We start from the raw sequence: 12,567 nt of genomic DNA, 5'->3' as shown, positions 1-12,567 counted from the left end.
TCCGGCCTATCACCCTCACCTTAACCTCCTTCCACCTATCGTATTTCCAACGCCCCTCCCCCAAGTCCCTCCTCCCTACCTTTTATCTTAGCCTGCTTGGCACACTCTCCTCATTCCTGAAGAAGGGCTCATGCCCGAAATGTCGATTCTCCTGCTCTTTGGATGCTGCCTGACCTGCTGCGCTTTTCCAGCAACACATTTTCAGCTCATTCCGCAAACTGGAATGGTTTAATGATTCCTTCGTTTTGCAGCCTTCTGAGTTCTGCATCTACCTTTGCCCGTGAGGCCTACGCAGAATTGTGGAATTGCCTCCTGGTCAACGTGATTAGATTAGATTACTTACAGTGTGGAAACAGGCCCTTCGGCCCAACAAGTCCACACCGACCCGCCGAAGCGTAACCCACCCATACCCCTACATTTATTCCCTTACCTAACACTATGGGCAATTTAGCATGGCCAATTCACCTGACCCTGCACATCTTTGGACTGTGGGAGGAAACCGGAGCACCCGGAGGAAACCCACGCGGACACGGGGAGAACGTGCAAACTCCACACAGTCAGTCGCCTGAGGCGGGAATTGAACCCGGGTCTCTGGCGCTGCGAGGCAGCAGTGCTAACCACTGTACCACCGTGCCGCCCACCTTTCTGAAGATCGTCTCCGTATTTAACTAGGTTTTCACTCAGGCAGCCATTTTCTACTCGAAAAATGTTGAGCCAAACAAGGTGAATATTGCTCATAGCACTGAGTGCAGATCTCAGGGTACGGCGAGAGCAGCTGCCTGTGAAACGTTGAAGACGGTGGAGATACCTGTGATCCTTGGTGGATTCAAAGCAAGGGGGATGAAGCTTGAGTTGGAATCCACCTGGGGTGAGTCTGAGCCAGAGACATGCACTGAGGAATCTTCCTCAACCAGTTACACCTCATCAATCTTGGGCCTGGACCTTTTCCCGCAATCAGTGAAGTAGCTGCTCCTCATAAGAGACCAGGACCAAAGCTGTACTTTTAACCTGTAAAGGTTCCCTGGTATAGATTCTCAGCCAAGCCAAGGTCCTGCACAAACCTAAGGGTTGGAGTCCAAAATGAACTTTGTTAAAGACTGGGTCTGTGATCACTGAAATGGCCGCACTGGCATCGGCTTCCATTAGAAACATTTGGATGTTTAGCCAGACATTTATTTTGACTGGTTCGGATTTGGATGTTGCTCAGCAATGTAACAGTTCCAAACTACATGTAGCTAGACCTTTGAGGGTGTGCACACTCCTGAATATCAGCCTATGAGCTCTCATACTCAATGTCGGTCTAGTCGGACTCTTTTGCTGGCTCGAGTCTACGTACGGGTGGAACTACAAAGGCCAGCCTGAAGAAAATTTTAACCGTTGGCTGAGGTTTCGCTCTATTTTGGGGTTGAGCTGGGGGCTGACCAAGAGTCTTTCTGTTCAGGATATGTCCTGAGTGAGGCTGTGCAATTGCCTTTGCTTAAGTGGTGTTCCCCAAACTCAGTCAGATTGACAACGGTGTCCACTTCCATCTGAACCCATGCGCTCCACTTGCCCCATTTTCCATGATAAAGCCACTCAATGACTAGATTAGATTACTTACAGTGTGGAAACGGGCCCTTCGGCCCAACGAATCCACACCGACCCTCCAAAGCGCGGCCCACCCATACCCCTACACCTACACCTATACTTAACACTACGGGCAATTTAGCATGGCCAATTCACCCTGACCTGCACATCTTTGGACTGTGGGAGGAAACCGGAGCACTCGGAGGAAACCCACGCAGACACGGGGAGAATGTGCAAACTCCACACAGTCAGCCGCCTGAAGCGGGAATTGAACCCGGGTCTCTGGCACTGTGAGGCAGCAGTGCTAACCACTGTGCCACCATGCCACCCACTTGTCGCACGCAGACACGGGGAGAACGTGCAAACTCCACACAGTCGCCTGAAACGGGAATTGAACCCGGGTCTCTGGCACTGTGAGGCAGCAGTGCTAACCACTGTGCCACCATGCCACCCACTTGTAGCGCTTGTTTGAAGTCCAGCACTTTTGCATGGTCACATACCAAACAGTCTCTCAGCGTCTCATTAAGGGTTAACCCAAAGTCACATGCCTCTGCAGTCATCCGAAGCAAGCAAAACTTTTAATATGAATTCACCTGGTTCTCAGACTAGAATGAGAGGGCATTGTTTAGGGTGAGAGGGGAAAGATATAGAAGAGACCTAAGGGGCAACTTTTTCACGCAGAGGGTGGTACATGTATGGAATGAGCTGCCAAAGGATGTGGTGGAGGCTGGTACAATTGCAACATTTAAGAGGCATTTGGATGGGTATATGAATAGGAAGAGTTTGAAGGGATATGAGCCGGGTGCTGGCAGGTGGGACTAGATTGGGTTGGGATATCTGGTCGGCATGGATGGGTTAGACCAAAGGGTTTCCATGCTGTACATCTCTATGACTCTGTGACTATAAGAGCTGATAGTGTCTTAGAGTTAGAGGAGGCTTGGGGTTGTAATATTCCTTAACTCTATGTAAATCCACCAACTCTTGAAAGTTTTTAGTATCTGGTGCCTCAAGGAAAGTTAGGCTCCTAATAACTGAAAAAGCTGTGGGTCCACAAGCTGTCACGAGAGTTGCTCTTCATCTCCCCCATCGTCATTTGCCTGGCAAAACTAATGCGTTCTTTCCACCTATCGGGCCTCGGCTTCAGTGGTAGTCTCGAACGAGTCAAGCTTCCCAAACAATGGCATGATGTGAGAAATGCCTACCTCAATTCAAAGACAATGGTTGCAAAGTGAATTTCTTCAAGGGCACACTTTCCTCTCATTCCCCACTGAAATAACTCCACACAAGCCACTTTCCCATCATCAAATAACCTTTCATTTACACACGGAGAGTCCTCAGCACCAATCCAGCTTTCTCAAAGCCAGCTCTCAGATCGAACAGAACCTCTACCACTCCTGTTTCTATCTGTCAGCCAGGGTTTCCTGCTTAGACAGCCCCAATCAGGGAACTCATATTCTATGAGGCTCACCTGGCTGACCACATTACAATCGTTCCCGATGCTATGGTTCAGTTTTCTAACCTCCGCTTGTCTGGTCCACGAAACAGCTTTCGACATGTTGAATCTATACTTGACTGCAAAGAAGTCTGGCAAGTTTAGCTTAATCTAAGACTCCCAGAATGATTCACTCTCTGATTAATTCTTCATTGAAATTACAATTCTCCACCAGCTGCTCTAAATGATTAACAGTCAAATTTTCACCACTTGGTGCACATATTTCTAAAACTTAATTTTGCGTTAAATGGATTAATTTCATTTGCAACTTTGTCTCCTTGTTAATTCCTTGTCTGATTAAAAATGCTTTAGGTATAAAAAAATGCTGACCTGCTCCTCTCTAAGCTTTGTATCTGGTTCCAAACTGGCAAGATAGTGTGTAAATGTGTTAGTTCAGTCTCTCTCCAGTCAGGTTAGGACCTGACACTGGCTTGAAGAACTCTGTTAATGGCAATTACCTCTTGCTCCCTTCTGCTCTGTTGCTGTGCTCCACATGCTCCACATGATCCCTGAAGAAGGGCTCATGCCCGAAACGTCGATTCTCCTGTTCCCTGGATGCTGCCTGACCTGCTGCGCTTTTCCAGCAACACATTTTCAGCTCCACATGCTGTGTGCCTACTGACTGTCCTTCCATTCTGTGCCCAGGTCTCGGGTGGGCACTGCCAGCTATTCTACTTTGGTTCGAGAGAAGAGCTAGTAAAGGAGTTCTTCTTTTGTTGGCAAATTTTACCTTCAATTCAAACATCATGAATATAATTCTGCAGAGGACAAAGAGGCATGCGGCTGCCAAAGTGAAGAATCTCTGCGTAGTCATGTTGTAGACTGTCCCATTACCCCTTTACAGCTGGTAATAAGGATATCTACATCAGGCTTCCACGGTGACTACAGTTCTGCCTTCAACCCAACCAAACCAATCTCCAAACTCCGAGACCTCGGTCTCTGCTCTGCCCTCAGCACCTGAATTCTCGAGTTACTGACCCATAGACCGCAAACAGTGAGGATAGGCAACAGCACCTCCTCCACAGCAATCCTCAACACCGGCGTCTGGCAAGGAAGCGTACTCAGCCCTCTACTGTACTTCCTGTACACTCACAACCACATGGCTAAGTTTTATCCCAACCACCGGCACGGTGGGTCAGTGGTTAGCACTGCTGCCTCACAGTGCCAGGGGACCCGGGTTCGATTCCAGCCTTGGGCAACTGTCTGTGTGGAGTTTGCATGTTCTCCCCGTGTCTGCGTGGGTTTCCTCCGGGTGCTCTGGTTTCCTCCAAAGATGTGCAGGTTAGGTGAATTGGCCATGCTAAATTGCCCGTAGTGTTTGGTGAAGGGGTAAATGTAGGGGAATGGGTCTGGGTGGGTTGCTCTTCGGAGGGTCGGTGTGGACTTGTTGGGCTGAAGGTGTCATCTAATCTCCATCAAACAGTTTGCTGATGACACCACCATTGTAGGCCCGATATCAAACAATGACAAGACAGAAAAAGACAAAGCAGCGCGGTATGAAAATAACAATCTCTCCCTCAATGTCATCAAAGTTAAGGAGTTTGGAGATTCATTTGGTTGGGCTTATCGTGTTGGAGGTGAAACTGTAGTCAATACGTCAAAACCCCGATGTAGGTATCCTTATTACCAGATGTAAAGGGGTAATGAGACAGTCTACAACATGACTGTGAGAGAAAATGAGGGCTGCAGATGCTGGAGATCAGAGCTGAAAATGTGTTGCTGGAAATGCGCAGCAGGTCAGGCAGCATCCAGGGAACAGGAGAATCGACGTTTCGGGCATAAGCCCTTCTTCAGCCATTCCTGAAGAAGGGCTTATGCCCGAAACGTCGATTCTCCTATTCCTTGGATGCTGCCTGACCTGCTGCGCTTTTCCTGCAACACATTTTCAGCTACAACATGACTGTGCAGTCATGTACATGACTACGCAGAGATACTTGACTCTAGCAGCCTTCAGGAAGTGAGGAGGGTGTGCCCCCACCTACCTGAATGGAGTTAAAAATCACATAACACCAGGTTATAGTTGGACTATAACCTGGTGTTGTGTGATTTTTAACTTTGTCCACCCCAGTCCAACACTGGCATCTCCGAATCATACATGAATGGAGATCGAGATGGTCGAGAGTGTCAGGTCTCTCAGAGTGACAGTCATCAACAACCTGTCCTGGATGACTGAAACAAAGAGTGTGTGTAAAAGTGGTAAGTTTGTAAAATGTGGAAAGCATTGTGATTTCCCGTTAAGAGATGGTGTTCTTTTTGGTCCTTAGAGATTTAAAAATGGATGTCTGAACAGCAGTTAAAGGTGCATGTGCACAGAGAGCACCCGAATTGAAGTATTTTGTGGAGATCATTCTTTCCATTTAATCCACTTTAACAGATTACGAGGGGAGAGGTGAATTTCTCCGGGTGTTTTCGATTTAATTATTATTAGAAAGGATTGGGATTAATGTGTCAGTTAATTATCGAAGGGGTTTAACCTTTCCCAGCTTTGAAACAATGACCCATGTTGATGCAACGGTCAAGAACGCCTTGTCTTCCGCAGGAAATTTGACATGTTAATGAGATCTCTCACCAATTTTTATAGGTGCACCGTAGAAAGCATTCTATCTGGATTCAGCACAGCTTGGTCCAGCAATTGCTCTGCCTAGGATTGTAAGAAACTAAGAGAGTTGTGAACTCAGCCCAGGCAGCACACCAGCGAACCATCCATTCATTGACACCATCAACACTTCTCGTTGTCTTGGCAAGATGGCGAAGGTCATCAAAGACCCCTCCCAACCCGGTTATACTCTCTTCCAACATCTTCCATTAGGCAGAAGATACAAAAGCTTAAACACACATACCTAGAGGTTCAAGAGCAGCTTCTTCCCCGCTGTTACTAGACTTCTGAAAGGACCTCACAAATTTCAAATCTAATGCTGATCTTGCTTTTCATGCACCTTGGCAGCCGTAACTTTGTATTCCTCCCTCTGCCCTGTGTTTCCCTTTGATCGTTGGATGATCTGCCAGCACTGCACGCAAGTCAAAACGTTTCACAGGTACATGTGAGACTAATAAATCAAATCAAATCAAACGTATTGGATCAGGCCATGAATGAAAAGCAGGCATGTCCTCTCGTCCATGGGTCCAGCACTGGAAGACCAGCACCACACAGTACTAGAGGTTGCTCTCACAGAAAGGACACACTCTAAGGATCCAGTGCCACAGGAATTGATCATGCCTTCTGCAAGGACTGGTGAGCATGCCCATTGAGGACTCGGACCTAGTTAGAACCAGTGTCCTCTGTAACGTTTCTGGGGTCTGTGTGGAACTCAGAGTGGTCTGAGCGGCACATTCCACCCATTGAGCGAAAGCCATATTGCAATTTCTTTTCACAGTTTGTTCATTAACTATTGAAAGTGTCCATTTGTATTATTTTGCAATAAACAAAATTGTTTGCTTGTTTGTTTCCTGGGGACCTGTTTAGTGGTAGCACTCTGTCCACGACCGTACACAACATCGCCAAAAGAGGACACTAGTAATCTATTCACTCCTTCATTGGCAGCTTTTTGCATCTTTCTTTATTTGTGGCCCAATGATTGCAGACTGCATTCAGGTTAATATTTTGTCCAGATGAAATGTGAGACTTAACATCTAGTTGTCTAAGTGATCTTTTTATAATCATATCTTTGGACATACAGTCAGCACTTGATGCCTGAAAATGTTGCACAAATGCCCAGAAGAATACTCACTGAAAACGTCTGCGGTAATTTGCTCCTCTTGAGGAGTGTGGTCAACGTTGAGATCACAGTCCACCTAATCACTGATTGTCTGAATGGAACCCTTTTTGACTTTTCCCACAACCATAAATTTAGAGTATTCCTCACAAAACTTTGTGGCGACAGTCCCATCATTGTTTGGTGTAAAACTGGGATATTTCAGCTTAAGTCGCACAGCACTGTCTTTTCCAAATTCATAATGGGTTGTCTTGGTGACTGCAGCTTGATCAAAATGTGTGTGTGCGTACGTGTTTTCACATGTCAGTACTCATGTGTATGTGTACAGCTATATGACTGTGAAGGTGAAGGCATGACATGGTGCACGCCTGTTTGTGTCTGCATTTGTACACTTTCATGTTATCTACCTAGACTTCCATGTTATCTACCTAGACTTCCAAAAGGCCCTTGATGAGGTGCCTCATGGGAGGCTACGGAGTAAGGCCCAAGGTGTTCGAGGTGAGCTACTGGCATGGATTGAGGATTGGCTGTCTGACAGAAGACAGAGAGTTGCGATAAAAAAAGTTCTTTTTCGGAATGGCAGCCGGGTGACAAGTGGTGTCCCGCAGGGTTCAGTGTTGGGGCCCTCGCTGTTCACTTTTTATAATTCATGATTTGGATGAGGGGACTGGGGGGGCATTCTGGTGAAGTTCGCCAATGATACAAAGTTAGGTGGACAGGCAGGTAGTACTGAGGAGGTGGGGAGGCTGCAGAAAGATTTAGACAGTTTAGGAGGGTGGTCCAGGAAATTCAACGTAAGCAAATGCACTTATGAAAAAAGAATACAGGCATGGACTATTTTCTAAACGGTGAGAAAATTCCTAAAGCCAAAGTACAAAGGGATCTGGGAGTGCTAGTCCAGGGTTCTCTAAAGGTTGACTTGCAGGTTGAGTCCGTGGTTAAGAAAGCAAATGTAATGTTGTCATTTATCTCAAGAGGGTTGGAATATAAAAGCAGCAAAGTGCTTCTGAGACTTTATAAAGCTCTAGTTAGGCCCCATTTAGAATATTGTGTCCAGTTTTGGGCCCCACACCTCAGGAAGGACATACTGGCACTGGAGCCTGTCCAGCAGAGATGCATACGGATGATCCCTGGAATGGTAGGTCGAACATACGATGAACGGCTGAGGATCCAGGGATTGTATTCATTAGAGTTTAGAAGGTTGAGGGGAGATCTATTGGAAACTTACAAGGTAATGCATGGCTTAGAAAAGGTGGATACTCGGAACTTGTTTCTGTTAGACGGGGAGACTAGGACCCATGGACGTAGCCTTATAATTAGAGGGGGTCAATTTAGAACGGAAATGAGGAGACATTTCTTCAGTCAGAGAGTGGTGGACCTGTGGAATTCATTGCCATGGAGCGCAGTGGAGGCCGGGACGTTAAATGTCTTCAAGGCAGAGATTGACAAATTCTTGATCTCGCAAGGAATTAAGGGCTATGGGGAGAGTGCGGGTAAGTGGAGCTGAAATGCCCATCAGCCAAGATTAAATGTCGGCGTGGACTCTCAATGGGCCAAATGATCTTACTCCCACTCCTAAGTCTTATAGTCTTATCAAGAGCATGCCTGATGGCTAGTAAGGCCATCCCATGTCTCACCACTAAATGCAGTTCAATACTTGCTCTCATTGTTGACCAATCCCCACATCCACAGTGACTGTTCTCTACATAGGGAATAGGGAAGGCGATGGCTAGTGGTATTATTGCCAGACTATTAATCCAGAGATCTAAATAATGTTCTGGGGACTCAGGTTCAAATTCTGCCATGGCAGCTGGTGGAATTTGAATTCATAATAATAAATAAAACGCTTGAATTAAGAATCAACCGATGACCATGAAATCATTGTTGATTGTCGGGAAAAACCCATCTGGTTTGCTAATGTCCTTTATGGAAGGAAATCTGCCATCTTCACCTGGTCTGGCCTACATATGACTCTCATTACCCCTCTGAAATGACCTAGCAAGCCATTCAGTTGTATCAATCCCTACAAAGTGTCAAAGAAATGAAACTGGATGGATCCCACCTGGCATCTACCAAGGCATCAGAAAAGACAACAGCAGACACATCCCTATCAACGCTGCTAAGTCCTCCTTACTAACACCTCGGGGGCCCAGTGCCAAAATTGGGAGAGCCGTCTCACAGACCAATCAAGCAACAGCCTGATGTAGTCATACTCATGAAATCATACCTTACAGATAATGTCCCAAACACCAAGATGATCATCCCTGTCCCAACAAAGGACTGACCCAGCAGGGATGGCAGCACAGTGGTATACAGTCAGGAGGGAGTTGCTCTGGGAGTCCTCAGCATTGACTCTGGATCCCAATGCAGTCTCTTGGCTTCAGCTTAAAAGTGGGCAGTGGAATCTCCTGCTGATCACCATGTACCATCCTCCCTTAGCTGATAAGTCAGTACCCTTCCACGCTGAACAACACTTAGAGGAAGCACTGAGGCTGACAAGGACACAAAAGGTCCACCATCAGGACAGGCTCAGCAGCAGCGCTACTGGCCAAGCTGGTTAGCTCCTAAAGGACATAACTCCTAGATTGGGACTGCGACAGGTGGTGAGGGAACCAACAAGAGGGAAAAACATACCTGACCTCAGCCTTATCAATCTGCCAGCTGCAGATGCATCTGTCCATGACAGTATCAGTAAGAGCAACCACTGCACAGCCCTTGAAGTCCTGCCTTCAAATTAAGATTGTATTGTCTGGCACCATCACCGTGCTAAATGGGACAGACTTCGAACAGATCTAACAGATCTGGGCATCCATGAGGTGCTATGGACCATCAACAGCAGCAGAATTGTACTCCAGCACAATCTGTAATCTCATGGCCTGGCATATTACCCCCCACTCAACCATTACCATCAAGCCAGGGGATCAACTCTGGTCCAATGGAGGGTGCCGTGGCAGCGTCAGGCATACTTTGAGGTGTCAACCTGATGAAGCCAGGCATGCCAAGCAACATATGCAGCAAGTGAATGACAGAGCTAAGTGATCCCTCAACCAACAGATCAGATCTAAGCTCTGCAGTCCTGCCACAGCCAGTTGTGAATGGTGGTGGGCGATTAAACAAATCACTGGCGGAGGACGCTCTTCAAATCCTCAATGATGGAAGAGCCCAGCACAACAGTGAGAAAGATAAGGCTGAAGCTTTCGCAGCAATCTACAGCCAGAAGTGCTGAGTGGATGATCCAACTCGACCTCCTTCAGTGGTCCCCAGCATCACAGATACCAGTCTTCAGTCAAAGGATTCTGGGTAATCCAAGATGGAGGATGGGATAAATTCTGGCTTTAACAGCTGCTCCTTTTTTGAGGTATTTCAGGTGCTGGAGGTGATCTCCTCAAATTCCAGGAGCAGCAATTACTGTTTTGCATGTTGTTGCATTGTTTTGGAACTTTGGAGAGAAAAAAGGTCAAAACAACAGCACTTTTAAAAGGGAGAGAAACAGACAAAGGAAGCACATGGTGAGGTCAGCGCAGGAAAGAGACCCAGGTTGCTCACTGACAGAGTAGTGAACCTGCACGGTTACTGCCTTTGCTGTTTGAATTCGTGTCTCGCTGGACATCGGAGTGCGTCTGGGAAAATTAACAAACAGTGAAATTCACAACTAATCTTGGATGTCAGTAAAATGAGGGCATGTAGGTTAGTTAGATCTTAGAGTGGGATAAAAGGTCAGCATAACATTGATGGTCAAAGGGTCTGTACTGTCCTATGTTCTGGGATTTGTCACTTTTCAATTATTTTAATCCCCCCATGACTGATGTTTTTACTTATGCTCGTCCCAATTCCCAATCTACTTGGAATTTCCACTGGATTTCTTGCAAAATAATCTCCTTGTCTACTGTGAACACTGAGGCAAAGTATTCAACAATTCAGCCTGTTTGCCATTCTCCCACAGACATTGACAATATCACCACTTTCAGTTTGGAGTGCGCCAGCATTGCTCCTGACTGCCAGCTTCCCTTTTACGTAACTGTAAAAAAATTCTTCTTTTTGACTTTGGTAGCCTTTGCAAGTTTCCTTCCAAATCCCTTTCAGTAGCTCTTCCTCGCTGCTTTGTGGCCCCTTACTGCTCCTTGTATTTTTTTTCCCCTTCAGCAGGGTCTGTGCTACTTTTTGCCATTTGGTAAACCCTTTTCTTTCAGTCCATCGCCTTGAATAACCTCAGGTTGCGTTCTTGAGAGAACAGAAAGCTGAGAGGGGACCTGTTAGAGATGCTTAAGATTATGATGAGGGGCATAGACAGGGTGGATAGAGAACAGTGGCTCCCCTTAGCTGAAGGGTCAACAATAGAGAGCATAAAAGGGGATTTGAGGAAACACTTTTCACTTATACGGTAGCGGGTTTCCACAATGCACTGCATGGAAGGATAGTTGAGACAGGAAACCTCACATTCAAGGCTATGCATGGGAAGTGGGAATTAGATCAGATAGGTTTGCACAGACCTGATGGGCTGACAGGCCTCTTCTGTGCTGTATGACTCCATGACACTATATCCCCAGTGACCGTTCTCAATCTCCCAGTGATCCTTCTCTGCATTCTCAGTGATTGAAGGGTGCTGGGAATCCTTGCTGTAAGTAAGTGGACGACACTGTGGGGACAGCTCACATTCTGCAGGCCTGTTTTCTCACGGCCAGTTGGATTAATGCTTCCTCCACCTTGCCCTACCACACAGTCAGCCTAGTGTACTCAGTTCCCAGCTGTACTCTCCCTCAAACACAAATTGTTCACCTCATGCCTTCACATATCGCCTGCAGGTTCCTTCTCCGCCGGCCAGCTGACAGATTGATCTCCGAGTCCCCCTCCCCCCGTCCTATCACCTCAAACCACTTTGTGGTAAAACCTTGTCAAGATCATTGACGATGGAGTCTGTACATTGACTTACTGCCTGTTCTTTTTTTATATTTCAAAAATATACTTTATTCATAAAAGTATCTTTATATACATACTGCTTCAAATGAATAGGCTGGGGCTGTTTTCCCTGGAGCGTTAGAGGCTGAGGGGTGACCTTATAGAGGTTTATAAAATCACGAGGGGCGTAGATAGGATAAATAGACAAAGTCTTTTCCCTGGGGTGGGGGAGTCTAAAACTAGAGGGTGTAGGTTTAGGGTGAGAGGGGTAAGATATAAAAGAGATCTAAGAGGCAACTTGTTCACTCAGAGGGTGGTATGTGTGTGGAATGAGCTGCCAGAGGAAGTGGTGGAGGCTGGTACAATTGGGTATATGAATAGGAAGGGTTTGGAGGGATATGGGCTGGGTGCTGGCAGGTGGGACTAGATTAGGTTGGGATATCTGGTTATCATGGATGAGTTGGATGGAAGGGTATGTTTTATCGTGCTGTACACCTCTATGACTCTAAATGTATGTAAAAATTGTCTTGTACAAATTACCTACCTATCACCCCACCAACCTCCATGTATCCTGACCTTCCACCCCACCAACCTCCATGTATCCTCACCTACCACCCCACCAACCTCCATGTACAGAACCCCACTGGTCCTCACCTACCCACCAACCTCCATGTAACTACACCTCCTCCCACCCTGCCCCCTGTAAAAACGCCATCCCATATTCCCAATTCCTTCGTCTCCGCCGCATCTGCTCCCAGGAGGACCAATTCCACTACCGAACAACCCAGATGGCCTCCTTCTTCAAGGACCGCAATTTCCCCCCAGACGTAGTCGACGATGCCCTCCACCGCATCTCTTCCATTTCCCGCTCCTCCGCCCTTGAGCCCCGCCCCTCCAACC

The sequence above is a fragment of the Chiloscyllium plagiosum genome, chromosome 16, assembly GCF_004010195.1.
Source record: "Chiloscyllium plagiosum isolate BGI_BamShark_2017 chromosome 16, ASM401019v2, whole genome shotgun sequence".
NCBI lineage: Eukaryota > Metazoa > Chordata > Chondrichthyes > Orectolobiformes > Hemiscylliidae > Chiloscyllium > Chiloscyllium plagiosum.
This window is presented reverse-complemented; position numbering follows the sequence as displayed.